Below are 17,051 nucleotides of genomic sequence, written 5' to 3' on the forward strand. Positions count from 1 at the left end.
CCAGTGCAAATACAAACATGAACTTTTATTTTTCATTACTTTTGTTCAACTGCTGTTTCTAGGGACAGCTACAAGAAATGGGCTTTAGCACCACGAAAAAGGATTGTTTCATCAAACGGTGACAAGCAGTGGCTCAGGTGGCATGTAAACAGTGCACCTGACCAGTCCCATGGCTACTGGAATGAGGAATGTAAGAAAGAAACTTATGTCTTCTTTGAGATCCATTCCTGACTGCACTTTGGCATACCTCAGAAATCACAGATTTTCTACCCTTCTAGCAGAAGGAGAATACAGAACCTCCACTGCCAGCACTCCAGCAACATGGAATTCCACCCGGCAGATTTCTTTATGGGCCACCTTTGGCACAACTATTCAGAACTTTCTTGGAATATCAGAAAAAAAGAATCAAAATCATTGACTCAGTAAACTCATCTTAGTCGCTTACATCATTAATTAGCATCACTACACAGTTCTGCAAAGTTTTGTGTTGAGTTTAACACACTCTGAATTTGCCAAGTTGCAGCTCAAATGGTACCACACTTAAAAAGTAGAATGTCAGCTACTACAATTCCACATTTTTGAAAGAGAAAGACATATTAAAAATTATGTTACTGTTTAAATAAACAATCTCTCACAGATAGCTCCAACACACATATCTTAGTCCATTTACAATCCTACAAGGACATCTTTATCTTAAAAATCCAGTCTACAAAAATAAACAATAACAAATTTGAAGCGGAAAGAGAATCAGAGAACATTAATATACAATTTCATCAATGTCTCAGATTTGAAATGAAGTTTTTAAGGAAGTCTATACTTTCTTCATTTCAGAACATTAGATTTCAGTCAATCTTATAACTTCCAGAAGAGATTCACCACAGCAGATTATAGTACCAGATTTAACTGGTGAAAGACATAAAGAAGACTTTCACTTTGTATATAAAGTTTATCTGTGAGTTTCACAGAAGTTTAAAGGCATCACCCACACTGGGAAGATGCAGCTAACACAGTCACATCACTATCACAAATCTTCAAGAGTCAGTTAAGTCTGAAGTGTAGGGGACTGGACAACATCACACACACAAGTAACAGAAAACCAAAAAACATAGTGATGATTGCTAAGAAAAACCAGCAAAATCAAAGTAAATAGAAAATCAATGCAATAATGGATATGTCCATTTTGAGGAAAACTTTCTATTTCAAGTGTTTCTCTGAATGGTGGCCTGTCTGGAAACCTGCTTGTCATTGTGCAATTCCTTGATTTGATTACTGACATCTGAAAGAACAGAGACCAATTATACACAGGAGATTTCAGCTATAGGATGATACAGAGACCATAACAGAGGGCTTGCATGTGGCATATTTTTACACTTTGCTGTGAAAAACCTCTCTCTGCAGGTTGCTTTTTAAAGAATATTTTACAGTACCATTATTAATCACAATGTTTCAAAAAGTAACTGTGATCAGAAGAGCAAAGAACCAGTTAGCCTGAGTACACATTAACTACAATGGGCTTTGTAAGCTAAATATAATGCAACAAAGAACACATTAGAATGGGCAGAATTCCTGGGGATGCAAATTTTGTGTGGAGTCACTCTTCATCTTCTACATATTTTACATTTTTTACAGATTTTATTACACTGCTCTCCATTTGAACTACTCAACATCCAGCATTGTCCAATAGAAATGGCATTTTCTCTCTGATAATACACACCCAACCAAGAGCAAAGCTAAATACACAGTCAGCTACTTCCAGTACACTGAAAAGATGGTCTCAAACTTCACCCAGAGAAACCTAATCTGCAAAGTCTTCCTCTCCAAAACTGTACATATAGTTAGTGTGCAAGACACACTATTTAACAGTGAAATTATTTTAAATACTAGTTACTTTTAATGTTTCACTTGTCTATGTAATAGATAATCCCAAACATACCAGAATTTATATTCAAATTTTGTCAGACATTAGTCTTATCACCTCTGTATCATACCTTGAATATAACACAGACAGCCCAATTCTCTAATCTCTTTGCAAAAGAGAAATTATTCCTATATGTAGAAATACAAGCTGACACAATAATAATGAAAAATCATATCTTACACTGGGCTAAACTGGAAAAGGCCTTTGACGCAAGAATCAGAAAAGATAGAAATTCCATAAAATATAATCAGGAAATAATAAATATAATTATTTTAACAAAAGTTTTAAAACTAATAGAAATGTCTTTTTTATCTTTTCAGATTGGGTTTGCAAAAGCTCACAAAAAGGATTCAGGAGAACAACAAGGTTTCTATGGCAACCTAAGAAATTAGCAAAATACAGGAAATAAACTGAACTAAGGCCAACACAGTTGTATTGTAACAGATGGATGCTTTACTATTTCACAAATTAAAGCTGAACACCACAGAAGAGAAAACTACATCCTAGCTAAGGAAAGTTGAAAACCAAGAAGAACTGTGCTCAAATAGAGACAAGAAACCATGAACCACAGCTCAAATAAAAAGTACATTAATGACAAAAGAAATAAATTTACATTGTTACATTAATAAGTTTACTCTGTTACATTATTTTAACAAGCTGACCTGTTTGCTGTCTATTTGTATTACTTCCCTAATAGTGCAAGTTGGACTTCTGGCTGATTTTCCCCTGTGCCCCTCTATATATCCATGCTTGGATGATCTCACTGGAGTATTATTGCAGAGTAATACTGGAGTATTATTGCACTTTGTGCAAGACACTTGTGCACTTGGACTGAATCCATATGGGACAGCTTTTATAATTTGAATCCTGACCAAAGTTATGAACACAATCTTTATACAGTTCCATGTTAAGGGAGTGCCATGAGAAGCTGTGCTATTGATTCATCTGTTAACTTAATAAATGAGTCATATCAAATGCAATGAAGTAAATTTTCTAAAAATAGCTTGTAGCCAGCTTGGCTGCTGTCATCTGCTGAATTTCTCCAACGCCACTTTAATTAACATTAATCTTTCTTCAGATAGATCACTGTCTAAACAATATCAAGTTGTCACTAAGCCTCCCAATGAAACTCTCCATCTTTTAATGAAAGCAAAACTCAAAATCCTCCACTTGGCATTTTTTTCCAGATCAATCTCACAAATATATTTGTTACCTGCCATCAGGATATTCTTTTTTTTGACTGATTAAAAACGAAGCAGATTATTCAAGAGACTGTTCTTGGGAGCAGATCAAACGCCTGGGAGCCAGACTGGCTATTTCTAATGCTACAGGCATGCTCATTTTATCACAGGCTACTGGAGGAATACTTGCTACAATACTTTGCTCCTGCCAGAGCAAACTGACCAAGGCAGCATTCTTAGCCCACTCGGCTGGACTACCTTGATGTCGACCCCCACAATATCAAAACAACTGGCCTTGGATCCTCACAAATTATTCCAAGGCAAGAGGTAGCAGGATTTGAAAGCATTTGAAAGCTTTTTCTCCACTACCTGTAAAATACATTAAAAGCAGAGAGAGAGCTCCTTTAATTGATCACTAGTTTCTACTGACCTTTGAGAAATTGCTGAAGCACCCTGAGGGAGGTAGTAAGAAGGCTGCTATTCTGGGCTCCCTTCCTACACAGCAGAACTCTGGCAGCTCCAGCAAGCTGGGCTGCTCGCCAGCAACCAACCGCGCAAAACAGCTTCCAAAGAGGATCCCAGTCGCAGCTTCACATACTCGAAGGTATTAAATTATGTGACAAAGATCCACCCCAGGTTTATGGTTTCTTTTTGGGGTGTTATTGTTATTATTTTAATGGATTCAATAATTAGATCCTTGAAAACTTACCTCCCTCCTCCCCCAGTCTTAAGCTGACTTCAACATGCTGTACAGAAAAACATCACAGAAATCAAATTATTGTAGACATGCCCTCTGTCAGTTCATGTCTCTCATGAACAACAGCTCCGAGATTAAGACATCATTTTACAAGATTCTCCCTCTGCCTCACTATGTCCCAAAGATTCCTTGCCCACACAAAAAAAAAACCTAGGGGGAAGGGATTAACCCACAAGTTTTTATTCCCTACCATACCACTGTTTTGAGGATAACAAGTATACCACATTATCTGCTGCTTTCAGGCTTTTTTTTTTCCCAAGAAAAGCAACAAACAACATGAAAATATTTTTAAGGAGAAAAGCCATATTTTTCTCTTCCACTCTTCCAAGCTGGTTTGTTGTTTCATTTTTACTTTTTTTTTTCTATAAGAAAAGCAAGACTAAGTCAGAAGAGGCTAATTTTTCAGACACTTCTGGCAGGAAAATATTGTTACCTCAACAGTCTAATACTGAACTGAATATTGAAAAGAATAGAACAAGAGTCTTTGTCCTCAACATATGTCAGAAACTAAGGATGAGGTTGTATCTAGGTCATTTGGCAATCACAGGACCAGGAACCACTCCTCCCTTCCCTCAGAATTAATCTGACTTGATTTAATTTTGGCAAGGAAAGTTGGAACTGTTATAAAGAACATGAATCTAAAACACACACCTCTGCGTAGCTATCCAGGCCCACATGAGCTCAGACCTTAGTGAGGTTTTCTAGGAAGCAACTGTTCTTTACATCAGCACACGGCACACCCTTGTATGTGTAACACTGCTGTCAGCCTCAGACAGACCTATAGATGGACTGCCTCCTCTTGAAAACATTTATCAGTTTGCTTACTGCCTGTTAAAGGCACACCAGGCGAGTGGGAAGGCACTGTCACTAAGAAGTTTTGGGCTTGCAGGCACTATCACCCAAAACCAAACAAATTGCATGAAAAGAACACTTAGAATACACTCAGAATACAAACTTTTCAGTGGTGCAATTTTATTTTTTTTTTAATCTCATCATGGGGAAGTGCATTCTGTGCAAAGTCAGGAGGTCTGCCAAGCTTCCATGAGAAGCAAAAACTATTTTTGATTTTTACTAAACAAATTAATAATTTCTCAAAAGTCCTATCATGAATACTTACATGCTCAGTGGCAAGAATTCAAAGCATGCAAATAGAAAATATTTTAAGACTTTTGAATAAAATGAAATTAAGTATAAACAATATGGATATTTATAACATCTGGCTTCTTTTTAGGATTTTAGCGTTTAACTAGTAAGTAAATACTTCCTCATTTGTAACTGACTAGTTCCACCAGATTATAGCAACTGAAATGGTCTGAGAATAATGTACTGAAGACTCATTCTGCACTTAGAATTTTCATTAGAGACTCAAAATTTTATTTATAATTAAAACGGACTTATAAAGTCCTCCCAAATGCCAGCAGAATCTAAAACCACTCTTGCCATGTGGACCAACAGCAAAAGAGCCCACTTCCATGCAGGATGCATGCATGTTTTTAATGCAAAGGAATGATTGTACTATGCTCCATCTGATTGGTAATCTAAATATGGAAATCATACATTAAATCAAACAGACAGAAATGTCAGCTAGATTTAAGTAAAAATGTGTTCAGTGACTTTGAAAGCTCCCACCGGGGCATCAGATGCTTGACCAGCCAGCTCATTAAACAACATGAGCAAGATTTGAAATTTCCTGAGAGAAAAAATATGCAGAAGCAGACAAAAATCATTATCACAAAACCAGTAAAACTCTCACCATTTAGACAAAGAAATATATATTAATATCCATGTTGGGCTTTAGTCAATAGACTGAGGACTCTAAAATACCGTATAAAAAGAGATAGTAAATGCCAAGACAGCAATATACATTAATCTTGCTTTGTCCTGTAGGAAATACCATTGTAGGGCAAAGTATGTAATTGCATTTTTTTCCAGTAAGTAAAATAAGATAAATAAGAGAAATCCAGAGCTTTTGCATATGTATTGCTGGCAATTGCCTGTCAGAAAATCCTCACCAACCTCAACTGAATGCAAAAATTTTGGGTGCTGGAGAGTGACTTTTTGCCTACCTTGGAAGGCAATGCAAATTAAAGTATTTAGGCCGTGTGATAAGGATTGCAATGATCCACCTGGAAATGAAAGATTTCACTGGTAAATTACCATAGCAGCTGGTAGAAACCTATACAGGAAGATAAAGCTATTTTTGCTGACACTCCTGTCATTGCAGTTGAGCTCTGTTTACTCCTACCCAAATGTAAAAGAGAGAACATCTGAATCAAATATTAAGAAGATTCTTCCTATGACAATAAGTTAACCCACAACTAGTAGAAACCATAAAGTTAATTTTTATATCAATTAACATTGTCTACCTCCCTTACAGACTTATCAAAAAATAAATGAATTTTAAATATATGGCACTTCCCCACAAACCCCTCAGGCTTTTTCCATATACATGCTGCTCACATTCCACTACAACACTATAATTTTCTTTCCAGTAACTCGAGTGCATATTTTTCTCTTCCATTTTTAGATGCTCAAGCATGTGAACATGGTTAGACACACAAAGTCCATGTGCCAGTTTATGCCAAGGCTAAAAAAAATTAAGTGTTTATTTTAAAGAAAGGCTCTTGACTGAGATACGTAAAACCAGGAAATGGGATCAGCAGAGGAACACCTGATGTTGGAGAACAGGCTGGAATGAATTGCAGACCACAGGTTGAAAAGTGCAGTCACAGTATTTTCTACAGTTAGGTAAAAAGACATCCAGAAAATACCTTCATTAGGTAGGATGATTCAAACTTGGAAAGAAGAAAATGTGGAGAATATGTGAGTCTAGATTGAAATTTTTCTTTACAATTTAAATCACAGCACTTATGGACAACCACCAGAACTTTTAAATAAGAAAACTCTTAATCCCTTAATCCTACAATACTGAAATTACAAGAATATGAGCAGAGTCTCAGAGACAAGCAGCATCCAGAAAGGCTAATAAAATTGTTCACACAATACTTCCCTTCTGGAAGCTCTAACACCTTACTTTGCTCTTACACAGCACTTACTATCACATTCCTGTGGGTGACAGTGACCATAACATGCCCCATAACTTCAACATGCCTCCAGCAATTCCTGAGCTGAAGAACACAGACAAGGCAGAGATTTATCTCTTCCTCAGTTTCTGCCCCAGCACAGGAGTGAAAACAGATAAGGTGAATCCCAGAGCTTACATTTCTGTAAAATAAGTAACTTCCTTGAGCACTGGCATGTTTATTCCATGTCAGGGAGGCCTAGTAAATTTATCCAGATAAATATATAGCAAAAGTGATGGGAGGTGGGTACCTTATCCAAAGCACAGATTTATTCTAGAAGTCTCTACCACTTATCAGTGTATTTGGAATTTATAATCCTGTAGAGGTTTAAACACAAAAAATTAAAGCAGTAGGGATCTTTCACTTGCCAGCATGTCTGTGTTGGTGTCTCTTTTCTTACAATCCATTTCATGTATCTCGAGAATAGTCTTGAAAAATGTTTGACTGCAATGCTACCAGCAAGCACCACAGACACCTTAGATGTGTTCCTGGGCATCTGAAACAGCCACTATGTAAACTATATCATAAAAGATGAAGCACCATGGGTTTTGCTTCGACTACACACACAGAACAACATTATATTAATTGAAAGGGTGAATTCCTGACTAGCAACAGGCAAATGACTAAGGTGACTAACACTAACATTGCTAATACTTCTCACAGTACTTACCAAGCCAAGGAAATCAAAGATGGTTAGGGCAAGTCTACCTGCAAACTGGGAGTGAGGACAGCACAGTGTATGCATGACTCCCATGGATAATATGAAAAACATTATGTTTGTTTACAGAAGTAGCTGGGCTTTATGAATAAACCACTGTAAGAAACTGCAATGTTTCTTGCTCAATCACGATTTATTATTTTACTGTAAACACACTATTATTATGAAACCTGACTTTTCCTTCCAGAATTAGCAATAAACACCCTCACTTTTTAGACAGTAACAGTAATATCCAAAAAAGCTTGTTACAAAAGCCCAGAAATAATTCCAGTCTATACTGAAATGAGTTTATGTGATACCCAAACTTGGGAACCAAGTTAAATTGCAGCATTGCATTAAGAAAGAACATTTAAAGAACTGATAGAAAAAACACTACCGATAACACCAGTACAATATATTTTAATACCTTAACCTCTGGTTAAACTGCAAGATCATATTATGCTGTACTGTACTCGCTTTACAAAGTTTTATTCTATTTTGGAATTGCCTTTATGATCAAAGAACTTAAAAGTAGGTGGGTGGTGCCATCAGGTCAATCAATGGAAGACTCTTTCATTTGAAACATAAAAGGTGGATCTAGAAAGCTAGTGGAACAAAGACCATTTACAAATTAAAAGAAAACTGCAGATTTTGTGTCTTATAACTATTCCCCCTCCCTCCAGCAAAATATCATGGGTAGATTTTGCTAGGTTACTTTAAAATAAACTATATTGTCAGCTATATTTTCATCCAAAACATGTTAAGACAAGTAGTGATGCTATGCCTCCACAACAGCAGTCAATGCTTTAGCTCCTATTTCCTCCAGCCACATCACCTGACTTTAAGTGCTCACTGATGCATAATGTTACTCTAGATAAGTGTCAAGATACATTTCCTTGCTGCAGTGCCTCTGTACCTTAAGCTGCTAAGAAGGTATGCTTCTCCAAATTCAGTAGTGTTCTTCAAAGCTGAGAAACATGATTACCTAGTGCACATTTAGCTGGCTTCATAAATCAGACAATTATAATAAATGGCTTTTTTAAAAAAAATAGACTTTGCATGCTCTGAAGCTTAGATTACAGATGTTTTAGCATGAAAACCAGAATATCCTCTTTCATCTTACTTAAGGAAAAGTAAATACACAGTAGAAGCATTCCCTCACTGATTCACCTTGGCAAGTCTTACATAGTAATTTGTCCAAAATCCACTTGCACTGAATTCAAAACAGTATTTAATGAATAAAATGTTTAAAAATAAAAGAAAGTCAAAGTTGAGTACCCAATACCTAAACATGTCCATTTCAAGGTTACCTTTCTGTCACATCTATTAGCTCACAGTTCAGCTGATCTTTACTCCACAGTGGCCAGATCTTTACAGTTGAGCACAGTGACTCCACTTGTGCCTCATATGCCATTAGAACTGCACAGGTAGAGTGGAGTTAAATTTCTCTTTGAGTTTACACTGATAAAATCATACAATACTGTAGCATTTTTGGCATTTATACTCTTGCCCCAACTCAGTTTCATCCTCAGAACTGCACTGATCCATAAATAAGCAAAACACAGAACAACAACAACAAAAAAAAAAAAAAAAAAAAAAATATTTTCCAAGTATTGCCTCCCCCCCTTCTAAAATTAGCTGAGTACGTAGCTATGGTACAGAAATACTTCAGGGAGAGCTTTCATATTATTGGAGAATTCTCTTCCACAGAGCAATTTGATCTGTGACAGAGTTTCACATTAAATTGCATTAAAGAAAATATACGGCACAAGAAGTCTTCTGATTTTATAATAAATTAAAATAATAACCCTATCTCTGAGCACTTGTTAGTGACAGATACTTGAATGATGCACCATAATCCAAGCTTGCTATTTGTTTATTAAAATGTTTACTACCTCTTCTGGCAGAATTCTCAGAGCTTTTATTAACAACTGAACTATCAAATGTAGGAGATGAAGGAAGAAAAAAAAAAAAAACAACCAAAACCTTGGATCTATTTGTTATTTTCAGGGAGCTATACCAGCATCCCACATAGGTTCACAGCCAACTCTGTACCACAGCGAGAGTGGCACTGAGCCACAGCTAATAAATCACGCTGAGAAGAAGAGCATGTTGGCTTGTACTCAGCACTGTGCTACAGACATCTCTCTTACACCCAGCCAGCTGAGTGCTCACTTGTCCTTATTTGTCAACAGCTATTAACAAGGGAATCTGTAAATTAGATTCATTACATAATTTAAATATAAAATTTATAAAATATGTTGCATGTTATTACAGTGTAATTAGAAACAGTGTGTTCCATGAGAATGATGCAAAGGCATAGTTCTTAGTAGTAAATATAACTCATTTATACCCATTTGAGAGCTTTCAAATTAAAATTGGGAAAGAGCTACTTGACAAATTTTCAGTGACTTTTTCACTTAAGTATGTAATGCAATTAAAACTAAAATACTTGGGCATCATAAAATTTTATCAGAGTTCCTCAGTGAAAGGTTTTATAAACACTTTGACATGAAATCAAATAATCAATTTTTTTTTTTTGCCAGTTTCATTTCATGTTCAACATTTCACTCGTTTTTACTGGCCAAGTACAAAATATTTATTGCTTAGTTCATCTGCTTTCCTCTTCCTCATGGACTTGCTTGTGTTTTCTCAGTATTTTTAGCTCCACTTGATCACAGGGCCTATCAAATTTAACTTAAATTATGCATTTACTATTTCTCCCTTAATTCACACCCACACCCATCTCACTATTAGACTTTTTATTAATTGCAGTTGTAAACAAACACTTGTCTTATTTCATTACATAGCTTTCCTTTTACAAATTAACCAACAGTTCCATCAGAAAAAGTTTTATTTTCTACTGCTGAAAGCATGATCTATAGCTGTGAAACAGACTATTTAGAAAGGGTCTTGATTATTAGATTCTGGTGAGAATAACTCATTTTGAGCAATTTTACCAAGACCAGTCCCTTGCCTCTACTCAGCACAAAACCCTTCAAATCTTAATTTTCCTTTTCTCAAGGCTGAGTAACATACAGTACATCACTTTCCTGCAGTCTTGTTAAGATTTTCCTCTTGTAACTAGCTACTGCAGAAGACGACTTATTTTATCCTGTAAAGAGGCTGACCTGCTGCTGAACTGAACGCAGGATCAACACAGGCTAATGATGAATAACTTCAGTTAACATTTTCTTCCATGGGTTTTAAAATGAAGCAACAACAGAAACAGCTGTAAAATCTGAATAGTGCAGATGTATTTGAATGTCTTATTTCATCATTCACTCCTGTTCAAGAATAATAGAATGTCATAACATTTTCTGATAAAGTCTCTCCTCCAGAGTAGCTTCTGCTGAGATAGAAAGGACATAAGCCAGCATGGAGTCCAACTTTGCTGAAGGAAGGGACATAATTCCTGGAAGTAGTCAAATATGTACAAGCCTCCTTTTCATAAGGCTGTCAATGGTCTGATCCCTTCACATGACCCAGTATTCCTGAGTCTTAAGAAATACACATTGCTTTGTGCCACTGTAATTGTAGAAACTAGAGATGCCTACCTCTATGTGGATATACTTACAGTCACACTTCTGGTCCAAATACATTAAGTTTCAAAACTTGCCCTAATGAGCCTGAATAATTTCTTATTAATGATTACTGATGTTTCATTTATCTCATCTTTCTTCTCCAGTGATGATTCCAACATAATCCTTCTGTAAACTGAATAGAATTACAAGGACAGGGCAACACAAAAGCTCGCTATTAGGGTAGCTAATAATCTGGGAAACTAATTTCTGTTAAAAATATTCAGCTAGTGTCCTGTCCTGTGCAGAAGAACAGAAATGGTACAAAGAAACCATCATCTCATATGCCAAAGTAGCACCAAAAATTCATGGTCTTGAAAAGGCTCTGTATATATGGACCACTGCCTTAAACTAAGAGGAAAACTGGGGGAGAGACTGACAGAAAGAAAAGACAAACAATTAAGATTCCTAAGATAAATAAAGGAACTCTAATAATTTAATAAACTCTTATTTGAGAGCTGTTTTTCCACATAACATAAGGTTTTCTACAGGAACAGTTCTAATAGTCTGAAGTTAAAGGGTATTAAGACCTTGTTTAAAATGGAGGCTTAAATCAGTTCTTTGTTGGGGAAAGTGATTGCTAAGATGACCCTGAAACAAATTTTAAGACAAGTTATTGCTGCATTAGAGAAATAATAAGAAGCATTTCTAAGTACTGCTAACTTGGCACAGATTATTGCTATCCCTTCACAGTAAGTGAGTGTATTAAGCTGTGCAAAAGTCACAAGCAGGCAAGCTAATAAAAAGCTTAGATAATGGTAACACTATGTGACTGAAATCAAAAGTTATGACAAAACCGTCCTGGAAAGGTTATAGTTAGTAATACAAGAATACTATCACACTATAAAAAATAGCTTGTGTATATACAGGCTGCAGTCATCACACTGCTCATAATGTTTATTTCCTCGTGTACACAATGAAAATAATAGTAGCAAACCAAAGAAGATAAAACACATGACTGAGGAAGAAAGAGTTTCAATCCAATTAAAATTTTATCTTATATTAGAGGCCTTAAGCATCATAAACATTCATAAACTGTAAAAAAATTAAGCAAATCCTTTAGTTTAGCATATACAATAAATTAGCTAGAGGTTAAAAGGCTTAAGAGTGCAGATGGCAGGTCAAGAGAAACTCCTGAAGGAAGAAAGATAAAACCACCTTCCTAAATGTAGAACATGCTGCTATCACTGCGATTTCTGAATATAACCTTGAGTTGATAATCTTTTTCTACTTGTTTCACATATATATCTCCAAAATGTTCTGCTCAGCCATACAGGCTGAAGCAGAGACACTTCTCAAAGGCATTTGAAACACAAGCAAAAAGGGAAGACATTTTCTCAATTCTGACTTTTTTAAAACACACATCCCAAAATACTTTACCAATATAAAACTGAGTTTTTCACATAAATGCAAAATACTAGAATTAAAAATATAAAATTGTTTTGAAATCTCCAACTCTTTACAAGCTCATCTATTGCCTGTATAATCATTAGCAAATAATGAAGTACACAGAAACACTCCACCTATTTGAACAAAAAGATTATCTTTAAATCTTACTCAGCTTTCAGTCACAAATTCATTCCTTGAGGATGTATTTTTAAGGTTGCTAGCTTTTAAAAAAACAATACAGAGCAGACAGTTAAAAATAAGAATCAGTGTGTGAAGCGTGTTGCTTCATCATAGGCAGAACTGCCCTTGAAAAGCTATTTGCCTAAGGCTCATGGCAGGCAGCATTCCTTCTTAAGCCAGGGAGAAGTAGCAAAAAGACTAAAATAATCATATTTCTTTGTATTTTTTCTGGCAACTTCTGTTTTTAGAAGCTGAAAGATACTGAAAAAAATGAATTTTAAATTAAACTGTACTAAAAATGCAGTCTGAATATAGTAACATTCTTATAGAATTAAAATAATTAATTGCAACTCTACTTATTTTAGCTTTGAAAGTGAAGATGCTGAGAGCCATTTTAGATGGATTTTGGGTAAGGGTACTGTAGCTTGGAGGAAGGCAAATTTTGCACTCATACACACAAAACCAAGATGATCCACCTGTATATGGGGAAGACTGGATAAAGCATCACCCCATTTGGGATAAGCATTCTCTGGATTTTGTCGCTTATTCTATGAAAACTGATCTTAAGAGTTTTAATGTTTCAAGAATATTCAAAACTCAAATGCCTTCTGGAATTTTTCTTTATGGTTTGGACTTCGCAAAAGAAACCTGAAATACAATAGGCTAATACTCCTGAAGCCTCTGATCTTCTCCTGAAATTGATGCATGTTTAAATGAAGATGAGGTTCTAAACTGTATGAAACTACTATGATATGTTGAATTAAAGCTTTTTCAAATCTTGTTCGCTAATTTTCACAGCATTGCAAAGGCAGCAGAGTAGGCACAATACAGAGTTTCCTGATCAAAATGCCAATGGTGTGGGTACAACTAGAGCTCCAGGCACAAAATGGACACAACAGCTCCTCATGGGACCACACGCTGCTTCTCAGCCCTGAATCCTGCAGCCATCCCAGAACTAGAGTGGTAAAAATCTCTCTGCCACATTGCCCTCTATTCTCTTTTTCTGGATGTGCAAATCAAAACAAAATTATGTATTAGGGTATTTCCTGAATTATTTGCAATCTATGTAGTGAATGGCTTTCCTGACTCTGTTAGAACAGTGTGGTTTTTTTGTTAGCAAAAACAGGAAAGGATACATTAAAGGTATTCTTTATGTGCACCTTTTGGAAAAATGGAACACAGTAGACTAAAAATCACCACCTTGTAAGAAATAATTACATCCTTTGTTAAAATAGAGAAGAGGTTCCAATCATGCATTCTCATATTTAATAGTTTCTCCATGACCTATTCTGGTTTTGAACACTTGGCACTGAACATTTCCACACACTAGACTAAGCTACAGAGCATATTAACCATGCAGAATGCTTGTGACAATGAGAAAAATACTGAATGAAAAGGGGTTGAGGAAAAAAAAAGAACCTGAATGTACATTTTCAAAACAGGTGTTACAATCATGTCAGTCAAATGACACTCGCTCCAGAGCAACCTGTATTTTCTAAATCAATCATCTATCTGAAAATGACACCAATAACAAATTTCAAAAGGATGCACTCTATTTCCAACCACAAATACAGACAAGATACGTTCTTGTATCTGAAACCAAATAATGAATAAAAAATAGAATTTTAATAGAATAAGAACTCATCCTTATTAGAATATAAGGAAGGGGAAGAAAATGGAGGTAAGAAGGGAGATACTGTAGTTAAAGAAGGACCAAAAAGCTAAGAACAGAATTAGTAAGGGTATAAAGGAAAGCATTTCCTCCTGGAGTATAACTGTGCTTCTTTGACATAGTCTGTGGAAAATCACTTGGGGTAATTTTTCAGTATGGCAGTATGTCAGTTTTGAGCTCAATGTTATCTTCATCTATAATAAAATACTTAAGTCCTGGTTACATTCTTGTGATGTTTATATGGTAGCATAGATAAAGGGATAAAGATTAAGCGAAGAATCCATGGTAAAATTCAAACTGTAGTGAAGTGAGAAAAGCATATCAAAAATCCACAAGATTTACTGTAGGATAGCTATACCTTTCCTTCTTAAGCCACCATTTGTAGAGATTTCTGTTATACACTGCTAAAATGTGATTTTATAGGAGTGCCCCAGAAAAGTTATGGCAGGACAATTCTAATTAAGAAAGCAATCTAGAACTGAAATGCAGTGAATAATATTGCATAAAAGCATGAAGAGATCTACGCATAGCAATTTTCTGTATATCGGTGTCAGAATCATTCCTAAAATGTGCAGCAATGTGTGCAAACCTAATCTATGCTACAAATAGGCACACAAATTTCAGAGAGGCCTTCTCTAAATAAGGCATTCTTTCAAGTAGTTATAGCTTACACAAAATGTAGCCTCTTATACAAAGAATCACGTCCAGGGGTCAGCTCGCAATCGCTTTTCAGAGCAGTTCAGAAGATCCATTAGTAGTAATTTTTAATAGTGAGATTAGAGGAGAGCAATTTTCTATCATGTAGTAAATTACCAAAAGCCATGTTGAGATGGTTTTGTTCCTCCATTTCTGGGAATTCCAAATTTCAGTTTAGCCATGTCAGGGGAGCCTGCTCTACTTCGAAAAACTAGTTTTTGCTCACACAGTGGAAAAATGTTCAAGTTTGTGGGTGCTCCACTCTTTGTATGAAAGTCCTGCTTGTGAAAGAAGTATATAACATTTGCCATACTAGCTCAGTCTAAATGTGCACACAAGTCAGTATGATGGTTCTGATGCTAAAAAACAAATGCTTAGGGAATAAATACATGACACAGAACATGATTTGTTTCCTGGTACACACTTATCACCTCTTGCTGCCTTCAGTTACGAGAGCTTTCCTGACCTAGATGCTGCATGCAATTAATTGGCTTTAACATCCACAGTCGGTCTAATAGCCTAATTCCTTTATTTGTATTTATCATTTAAACTCCAGGCTTCCATATGATGATACATCAATTATGAAACAGCCAGTTCTGCCACACTTGTACTAGTATGTACTTTTATTAATTTTAAACCTGCTGCTCGATTTTTTCCTGTCACAATTTCTGATCTGTGAAAAACAGTGAATAATTGTCTTTTTTTTTTAAATGCTATGCATTCTGTATACCTCCACCATATGTTGTTTTTTTGTTGAAGTGAAAAATTCTATTCTATTTAATTTCTTTGTGTGTAAGCTGTTCCAAATCTCTGCTTAACCTTATCATCCATACCATACCCCGACTAGAACTTAATAAAGTAGTCAGGATTTGAGCACATCTGAGGTTTATAGTCATATAAATAGGACTTCTGTTTGGTACTTGATTTTTTAGATAGTATTTTTTTTAATTTCTTTTTCTGAGTATACAGAAACACACTTATTGCACTATGAAGTATTAAGAGAATCCTTTCAGAGCATTATCTTAAGAAATGCAGTTTAAACTAAGATCAGCACTAGACCATATCTTACCTGTAGAAACACAAAAAAAAAATGTTTTTCATAGTGTAGACACTATGAGAAGATAACCCCCTTTAAATACCCAGAAAAGAACAGGATATAAATAGAAATAACTAAAGTTTGAAAGCATGAAGTCAGGTGAAGAGTCAGGTTAGCTGAGATTTGGATGAAGTCTGAAGGTGGCAAATAGGCTGGAAGAAGCTGTTTGAGTTTTAAGAGTCATAGATCCTCAGAGTGGAAAGCTGACGAAAATAGCAAATGCCATGAAAAGACCCCTCCAAAAGAAACAGAAAGTTAAAAGACCAACTAAGGCAAGATTAGGTCACCAAGAGAAGACTACAGAATGCAACTAAAAGCTGTGGTGGATTTGGGTTGGACGAGAAGACAAAATGTCAGAGAGGTGTACAGCACAATCCTTCAAGGAAATCCCTATCATTACACATTAAGCATTTAAAAATCATTTAGACTGTGGTTTTAAAAAACAGAATATTGACCAGGAAGCTGACTATGACAGTACTTGGTACAGTTTCAATTTTCCTACTTCTTCTGTAAAAGTCATTCTGGTCTGGTCCTGAATATACCCAAATACAAAGGAAGCTTGTTTATATTCCTTCCAAATGCAAAAAGAAAAAAGTATCTACAAAAACTATTTACATTTTTTTAAGTACAAAACGTATTACAATTGTAGAATTACTCTAATGTGACCTAAATCTGATTGGGATGGAGTTCCTTTCTCCACAGCAGGTGGCTGCACCAGAATTGCTGTGTTTTGGATTTGTGACTGAACAGTGCTGATAACACACCAATGTTTTCACTGTGGTTGAACAGTGATGGTAAAAC

The 17,051-nt window shown here is 35.7% G+C and overlaps 1 protein-coding gene across 21 annotated transcripts in view; it reads right to left on the reverse strand.

Annotated features, from left to right (window-relative positions):
- The window catches only part of GPHN (gephyrin), a 269,974-nt gene that overhangs the window by 161,745 nt on the left and 91,178 nt on the right, over positions 1-17,051 (reverse strand). Inside the window, exon 1 of one of the 21 annotated variants that reach the window (XM_085580342.1) lies at positions 3,530-3,627. The exons of the other annotated variants lie outside the window; for them this stretch is intronic. The gene's annotated coding sequence lies outside the window, so the exon portion shown is untranslated. Of the gene's footprint in view, positions 1-3,529; positions 3,628-17,051 lie in introns of those variants that run through there. 21 annotated transcript variants of the gene reach the window in all.

Source organism: Lonchura striata, chromosome 5 (assembly GCF_050655825.1).
Source record: "Lonchura striata isolate lonStrDom1 chromosome 5, ASM5065582v1, whole genome shotgun sequence".
Classification (NCBI taxonomy): domain Eukaryota; kingdom Metazoa; phylum Chordata; class Aves; order Passeriformes; family Estrildidae; genus Lonchura; species Lonchura striata.